We start from the raw sequence: 9,248 nt of genomic DNA, 5'->3' as shown, positions 1-9,248 counted from the left end.
TCTGAACTGAAGCCGATCTTCCCTTCCTGCCTGGGTTGCCTTTGCCAAGGCTTGTTGACTCCAATCCGGAAGCCGAAACCGCCAACAGCGAGATCCTTCGTGGGACAGTCCGTATCCAGCTCGTCGTCTCCTGGTCCACGTGGCTGCAGAGACAAGCTTCACTTCTTTACCTGTTTGCAACTTGACATCGCCTGGTTCCTTCCTGGTCACTGGTTAGTGACCCAGACTCTGTCCCCTCTGCTTTCAGGTTCTTCACTGCTTCGATCCACCCTTGGATCCAACCGGACATCTTCCTCCTGGTCGCCTGCAGCATCTTTGTGCAGCTCTCCATAGGATTTGACGACGAAACCCGGCACGAAAGAACACCTATGCACCCGGCTTCCCTGGGTGAGGTAACTCGAGTACTCCGGTGCTCCCATGGGTAATAACTATCCAAGTGTCCTACTTTAACTGGGTTTTCCCGTAGTCCACCCAGAAGTGTCCGAAATCAACTACTTTGTTAACTTTACATTCCCATTGAAAGTCTATGAGAACCCGCGTGTGTGTTTAGACACTGCACACGCATCCTGTGGGACTCCTACTTCCTAACCTGTGGTTGTTCAGTGTAGTCCCAGCGATTCCCTAGGCCCATTCACCAGTTCTGAAGTGGTTTTTATACCACTTATTTAGTATATGGTTCGTGAGGCCCCTAGGGCAGAATTGTATTTGTGCACCTTATAGTATTACTTATTGAGTAACTTGTGCTGTATCTCGAACTCTGACCTCATAAAGAGTGCAGAGGGGTTGTGTTAGTAATAAATACATATATATTTGATATATACCTGGTGTGGTGTCCTTTCATTTGAAATTAAAGGGGTATTATTGGTAAAACAACTGGGTTCACATGCTCTCTGAAGTATTAGCCTAAGACTGCTTTGTCCATGCTACCACTAGGATAGCTGGTCTATAAGGTTGACTTTACAACCATCACCATAAGGCAGAGGTCTTCAAACTTTTTTCCCCTGCGGCCCCCCAAACCAAAATATTTTAAAGTTGGGCTCCCCGTCAGAACTCTATGACAATGACTGGCGAGTTGAGTGGCGGGAATGAGCGCAGGGTGTAGGGGCTTATAAAATAATTTCATGGATACATTTTCAGTAGCCCATAATCCACAATCCATCTGAAACCTACAAAGAGCAAATTCAGCAAACCAAAACAGAAATTGGACAACAAATTCTGCTCCCCATAATCAGTGTGTTGTGTTCACCTTGCACATCTGGCGCCAATGCAACTGCACCTGTTGCACTAGTGATAGATAGCAGCGGCCATGAGTAAAAGGATATCTCCTCTGTCTCTTTCACCTGTCTCCCATCAATGCCTAATAATCACTACAGTCTTGAAACAGGCTCTGTACCATTTGTTTTTTGGGTGTTCTATTCAGCGCAAACTCTGCCCAAGGGTATTGCAGCGCTCCTTTACATGAGCACCAGTTACATTACACAGGGTCAGATTACTTGTTTTGTTTTTAGGCACATGGAGATTAAGTGATTTGCTAACGGGATGTTGAGTCAACATCAGGAGCCAACATACGTTTGAACTAATGAAGCCACTTGTAGCTCTAGGAATGTTTAATATTGAGAGGTAATGTGAGGGTGTCTGAAAAGTTTCAGCGCTCTCTCCATCAACTTATTGTCTTTGCTTTGTTTGCCCTAAAATGACATGGAAAGCCCAGACGTGGGTCCCTTACTCACTTTGTCACTGGATTCATGCTATCCTGGCTAATGAGGGGTGTTACCCCGAAACCGGTCCCAGGATGCTTGTTTCCGGTCCGGAGAAGACCTGGCTTGGCAGTTCGGGCTGGACTGTTCCCATGAGGAACAGGGTCAACACTGATTTCCGTATAACTGGGTCTGAACTAGGATGACAAAGCGAGCAAAAGAACAATGATGGATTCAACCCAGATCTAATGTTACTGGGGCAGAAGGTCTGAAAAGTTTCAGCGCTCCGTCCTTCATCTTATTTTGTTTGCACTGTTAGGGTGTCACCAGTTGAGTTCTTGAGTGCATCTTTTTAACAAACTCTCATCAAAATGTTTCCAGATGTAGTCTGATTACTTTTTACTAAAATATATAGGTAAAAATGATGACTTACATATTTTGTTTTTTGTCACATGGTTTTATTTTTTAACACTATATATACACATGCCACTATTTTCCACTGCGTCAACTAGGATTCAGCGTTGTGATTTTCTGGTAGGACCACAGTTATAGCTTTCCCATAACCTTTTTTAAAATTATTCAACGCTTTTAAAAAAAAAAATCAAACCAATAGGCAATTAGCGACAAGAATAGTATAAATAGCTCCTTGTGACCATGGTTTGTTTTATGTATGTAATCACAGCTTAGGGGAGCAGTTTTAATAATTCTTGCAAACAGGAGACCAAGGAGACGATCATTTATATTTCCGCTGTGTCTTTGATGTTTGTACTGTTTTTAGCATTTGTAAACAACATGAACCGGAAATTTCCTTTTAAAGATATTTGTTTCATATCTAATTAAAGGTTTTTTGATTTTATTTTGATTTGGTAGGACCACTGAAATTATGCCATTCTGCGCCATTTTCTGCATAGTTAGGGATTTTGCTGCATTTGTCACTTAATCAGTCATCTGCTGCATAATCTGTGAATGTTAACAAACAAAATATGCTTCCAGCTCAAACGGATTAAAAGTTATTAAAAATGTAGTGACATGTTGCCAAGCAGTGGACAGCCCTTCGCAAAAGGTGATTAGGCACCTTTCAGTTGCTCGTTGGTGTATTTAGGGTGTAAACTGGTAATATTGAAGTGAAATCTTTGCCCAGACAGTATTCACATGTGTACAAATGGAAACATAGTGAAATACTATCATATAATGTTCCACATTAGGTCGTATTATTTGCATTTCCTTAAAACATAATATATTTACCCTGATGCATTACTTTGGTCCTTTCCTGTTGCATACACCTATTGGTGCTGCTTTCTGGCCACAAACAGACATTTGCTTTGATTGCAGTAGGCAACTGAGGTTTTGTAGTAAAATTGCTTAGTTTAACTCGCGTTAATTTTCCATTTGAAGTGTGCCCATACTTTTGTATGCAGTTACCAGAAGGTTAGAAAAATAAACCTGTTACAGAATATGTTGCCCTTTTTTTGCCACATCCTTGACCCTGTCACACCAATCACTGCCCTTTCCCTAACATCCAGCCTCAGGGCATCCAGAATCACTGTTTATACTCCCTGGTAAAGCCCTTCAGCTGCTGTATGCAGATCAAGATTGCCTGGAAACACGTCAAAGGCAAGTGAATAAATTCGCTCTTCAGGGCCTTCCTTATTTGCAAATACTTCAAGAGCCATTTGCGCCCCCCTGGGAATGCAGCCACGGACCCCCAGGGGGGGCGCGCCCCACAATTTGAAGAACTCTGCCATAGGGGTTATTTGGACTGATACAGGGCGCCCACTAGAATAGTGGACATCACATATCAGGCCAACTTCTCACACTGTTTCTACCTCAGCACGGAAGACCAAGTCATCTAACATCTCTGGACGCAACTGCCAAGACTGTATAGCCGGACGCTCCGGGGCTTAGCGGAAACCCACCAACAAATGATTATGATCCGAGATGGTGCGCGATAGATATTCACTGTGAACCACCATGCCAAAGATTCCAGCACTACATAAAATCGCATCAAGTCGCACATGCAGATCATGTAAAGCTGAGAAATAGGAATAATCCCGTTCCCCGGGATGATGTGCACACCATAAATCAATAAGCCCCCAGTTATCTTGCCATTGGCCTCTAACTTTCGACAGCCTATGTAATGGGGCATCAGGCAACGGGGATGGGATCTATCCATGGTCATATCCGCTATGGAATTAAAGTCCCCGCCTAAAAGTACCGGGTTTGTGAGGTAGCCGGCCAGAGTTTCGGACATGAGAGCAAAGAACATTGCTTGATCCACATTAGGGGCGTAGATACTGCAAAGGGTCACATCCCGCCCATGAAGGCGTCCCACCACTACCACATAGCGGCCCTCAGGGTCCACTAACTGGTCAGTCACCTGGAAGGGGACTCTCGCCCTGATCCAAATCAACACCCCTCTCGCAAAAGCCGAAAGAGTAGTATAATAAAGATGCCCTCTCCACCTACGTTGCAATGCCAATCCTTCAGTTCTAGTAAGATGTGTCTCTTGTAGGAATATTATCTGAGCGCCTTTACGAACCAAATAGGAGTGGACCTTGTGTCGCCGTTGCATAGAGTGTAAGCCCCGCACATTCCAAGTCATACAGTGAAGTAGTGTGGCTCACTGGTTAGAGGCGGCAGACCCGAGAGCAGAGGACGGCCCGGGACCAGGGTTCGATTCCCGGCGCGGCAGGTTTCTGGACCAGGGTCAGCGGACTCGATAATTCTCTCGCCTCGGTGCCCACTCTGATCAGCGTTCACACTCGGCAACTCAGGGCATTAGCTTGCCTCATCTTCACTAACGGCTCCACCAGACCGCCGGGGATGCCTGGTCTCACCCTGGAGATACCCATTAAGGGACCATCTCTCAGGGAAGCCAGGAAGGGTTTCGCAGCGGTCGAAGCGCCTTGGGACCCTACGGGTAAGTAGTGCGCTATATAAATGCCTATACATCTACATCTACATCTACATCTACATCTACATTTTACATCAGGTAACGGACCCATGAATCAATTTCAAAAACACAGTAGGTCGCCAGTTCCCCCAAGACACGCCGGTGAACACTTCCCCGATCCAAACTCCCAACATTCCCAGAAACCCCCATCTCACCCATAATATTACCCTCCCTCCCCACAACAGGCACTAACATAGTAAATCCCATCCAAACTGGCACCCCAACAAACGCCCTCAAGTGAGGACCAAGGACGTACTAACTGGGAACCATCCGGTGGGGTTAGGGTAGAACCTGATAGATCAACAATAGCCAGCTGATGTGTCCAACACCAACTCCCCTGCAATATCCAATCCCCCATTAGTGTAGGGACAACGGTCCCCGGATGGCAGAGCAGTAGCATATCAACGACCAATTGTCCCCTCTGGTCAATAAGTGTCATGATCACAGCAATATTAGGCGGCCCAGGACATGGCGACTAGTGAGGTACACAGCAACAAACACCCTCAGGGAGAGTCACAGAGACTACCTTGCTTGTTAAGAGGCGTCCACCATGTCATCCACTGTACCTGGTGTCACCTGGGGGAGAACCTGACTGCGGTTTCAGAGAGCTCAGCATCCGTATCTCCTGCTTCTTTCTCCGAGCCAGTAGACACCACCGGCGAGGAGGACTTGGACCCAGAAATATCGTTCTGTTTCCGTCTGAGAGACAGAAGGGCCCTCAAGCACTGTCCGTCGACCCCTGTCTCGGCGAGATCGACAAGGCAGTTGTTCCATTGCTGTACGCTGTGAAGGGAGGCCAGTCGCTCCTTTGCTAGTTCGGTAAGCCTCTAGCCAGGTCCAGGTCTCTTCAGGGCTGTTGCTGAAATGTGTTTTACTATCCAACAGAATACGCAATCGGGCAGGGAACATCAAGGAGTATTGTAAACCTTCTTCCCTGGGCGCTCGCTTAACCGCCAAGAAGGACGTACGGGCCTGTTGTACTTCGAATGTATAGTCTGGAAATAGTGTGACATTGCTGTTGTCCACAGTATAGGGGCCGGAGGACCTTCCTTTATGGATGAGTAAATCCCTATCTCTGTAGTGAAGGAGGCGCGGCACCACCGGTCGAGGCGGGCGCCCAGAGTACGGTGGGCGCGCCGGCACTCTATGGGCCCTTTCTAGAGTATAATACTGTGACAGTTCTTCTGGTGCGGCCACTTCCCGGAACCAAGGCTCCAAGTAGGCCACCATGTCGGACCCTTCAATACCTTCCAGCAGGCCTACTACACAAACATTATTCTGTCTATTGCGGCCTTCCGCGTCATCAGCTCGCTTTTCCAGAGTCCGCAGCCGGGTCAGCACGTCTCCCATCTGAGTATCCAGCTTACGCTGTCCAGGCCCAACTTCCTCCAGCTGGATCTCTGCCGCACCCTGTCGGATAGCTTTGCATGGTCGGCTTTTAAGAGCTCCAGTTCTGTCGCCACCTGCGCTATAGCCAGAAGCCTCCAGCAGAGAGGGAAGGACAGCAGCAGCACCGGAGGCCCACCAGCCCAGCCGCGCCGGCAATCGACCACCGGTAGGTCACCAGCCGCTCCTGCAGCTCCCCACAGCGCCCGCTACGCTGCAACTCTGGGTCGATCCGCAGTCGACTGCATCACTCCCGTGCAGCTCCATCTCCTCACCCCGCTACGGGCCCCAGTCCCAGCCGTTTAGCAGCAACTAGCAGCGTCACCCAGGGCCAAAGGCAGGTCCCTCGCCGCTCCGCTCCGTGAGCGCTCCGCAGGAAGCCTGGGCACCAGCAGACGTCCGACCATCCTACCAGGGCCCGGCTCCGGCGTCCTCCTCCAGCCGTCTGGCCCGATCTGGCCCGCAGAGGTCCCGCTGAAAGTTTGGCCCCCAGCAGCTTCTTCGCCGCACCTTCCGGTCGCCCGGGCAATCCTCCTCAGCGGCCGGCACCGTCCTCCTCGAGGTGCGCCATCACTGATTCGGCCATCTTAATTTTCGGCCGGGTCAGAACTCGGAGATCGTCATTGGTCTCGAGCTGCAAAAGAAGTGTCGCCCTTCTTGGCAGGGGCAGCCCCCGACACCCTTCCGCTTCACCAGGATGAAGTTGGGGACCAAAGCAGCCCCTAAAACAGGAGAATCAGTGGGGTTGGTGCAGAGCTACAGGCTCACGCTTCCTTCTTCATCGGCTCCAAAGCCACGCCCCTCGTTTCTAACAATCATGTTATTCAAAACATTCTGTTGTTGTCTGTGACAGCAGTTTAAAACAGCTAGCTTTCTCACCTACAAAAAGAAGACAGGAAGCAGAATCTAAACTAATTTTTAGGCATGGGAATAAATGTAAACAAATGTGCAAATATCATTTATGTTAAAAGCAACTTCATGTATGTACTTAATCATTTATGTTAAATTCTGATTGCAACACCACAATCCTCTCTGCTTATTTCAATCAAATGTGATTTAGATTGGGGGTGGGGTGAAGATTTACTAATTTCATGCATCGCAGCAAGGCAACTTGCTGCGATGCATGAAATTAGAGAGAGATATCAGAAATGCACCATATTTACAAAGGTATGGCACATTTCTGCTGCCTTCCTGCAATGGTTCTCTTTGTGCTGCCTAGTGCCAAAGTATCCACTCTTGCACAATGTACAGGCGGGATTGAAGGAGCATCTCCATGCACAAAAACAGTACTTAAAGGTATTTTCCTTTTTCTATGTGTGATGCGAAATGCATCACACACAGAAAAAAGTAAGTCATATTTCTCCTCATTATACCTAGATCTGGGATGAATAACGAATAGTAAAATTACACCCAGGTCTTGGAGGTGTACAATGTTTGACATATTCCCAGGTTTACAACTCCTTGTTAATCTGGGAATGTGCCAAAATCCATGGGTGGACATGTGGGAACGCCCACACTCCACCGACAGAACACCTTCCTGCGCTGCTTTACAGTACCCCAGATTTATTAAACCATCAAGAGTCAAGGTGGCGTTGCGTGGCTTAGTACATCCCACTTAAGGGCTTGCATTACCTTGCGTGAAGTAAAGTGCAATGTAAGCCCTTAGCAAATTTGGCCCTGGGTCTTTAAAGGTTTTTGTTGGGGGTCTGCTTCTTCTGAAGTGACCACTCCTCTGCCAACCACATAGATATGTGTACTAAAGTGTTAGCCCAGGGCCCCAGTCCTACACATTATGATTCCCCTATGATCCCCTTCTCCTTCTTGAAATGTTCTCAGGCCCCTTCCTTGTGACCCCACGCTGAATCGAAGACCACCCTTTGAAGTGTACAGGGGATGCCTGGCTCTTCCCTCTCAAATGTGTGCCTCACCTAGCTTACAGGAATGCAGCAATACACAAATCTGTCTGGCGGGGGATTTCTCTAGCTCTTCCCCATGTTTCATCATGCAAGCCTGCGTCTCCCAACATGGAACCCATGCCCCCCCCCAAGATTTGTACCAGTCACAGGCGCACATACACCCAAGTGCATGTATACAACCTACAAACGCTGCACAGCACAGCATCCTTCACATATTGTACCACTCATAGGCACATATGCATACACGCATACATTTAACATTCACGCACCGCTCAGCACCACATTCTCATTGTATTGTACAACTCATAGGAACATACACATCCAGCACATGTATTCACCATACACGCACTGCTAAAGACAACATCACCCTTGTATTGTACACTTCCCAGGCACACATATACCCACCGCAGATACACCACTCATGCCTTGCGCAGAACTACACACCAAACTGATGTAGGCCAAGGGTTGAGCACACAGCAGTGGAACTTTAAAAACTAGTGAGCCCATAGGTATCTCTCCAGTAACATAGGTTAACAAGGAGCCGTTCACTCCTACTGATCACTACATGGTATGCTGCCACCAATGTGCTTGTGCTGCTTATCACCTTGAGAATACAGCAGCCATCTCCCACTGTGAAAGTAGTGCTTTGGGTGCCCCTCTAGATCCAACAAGACTGCAATCCGTGAGACAGGCCTATGTCATGGTCATAAGGCACACACATGAGCCGAGTTTGCCTAGGACAACAAAAATCTGCATTAGTGTAGGAAAGTAGGATCTGCTTCTTATGGTTACCCCCACTTTTTGCACCCATTGTTTTGACTAGTCTTGCTGGGATCCTGCTATTCAGGACCCCAGCCGATCTGCTTTCTCCCTTAAATTGCAACATATGTACTTTGGTACAACTCTAGGTTGGATACTGGGGTACCCTTATCAGTCCCTAGTATATGGTAACATGTTTCCAGGGCATAGGAACCCCATAAGCCTCCCATGAAGCATGTATTATGCCACCTATGAGAGGCCATGCACAATGGAACCTCAGGTATGCTACTGCAGCCTGTGTAAGGTGATGCTTGCAACACTTACCTTAAATATAGGTTCACTATATCTACATGTCACTACACCTAAAACTTTATAAGTCACCCCTATAGCAGGCCTAAACAATCCTGAAGGCATGGTGCTGGGTTTTACGTGAGAGGGTGCTCCTACATGAGCAGGGCCCCTCTGCAGCCTTCGAAGACCATTCTCCCGGATTGTCTGTGACACAGCCAGACATATAGGTAGAGGTGCATTATAACC

This window comes from Lissotriton vulgaris, chromosome 1_1, assembly GCF_964263255.1.
Source record: "Lissotriton vulgaris chromosome 1_1, aLisVul1.2, whole genome shotgun sequence".
NCBI lineage: Eukaryota > Metazoa > Chordata > Amphibia > Caudata > Salamandridae > Lissotriton > Lissotriton vulgaris.
Note: the sequence above shows the minus strand (reverse complement) of the source record.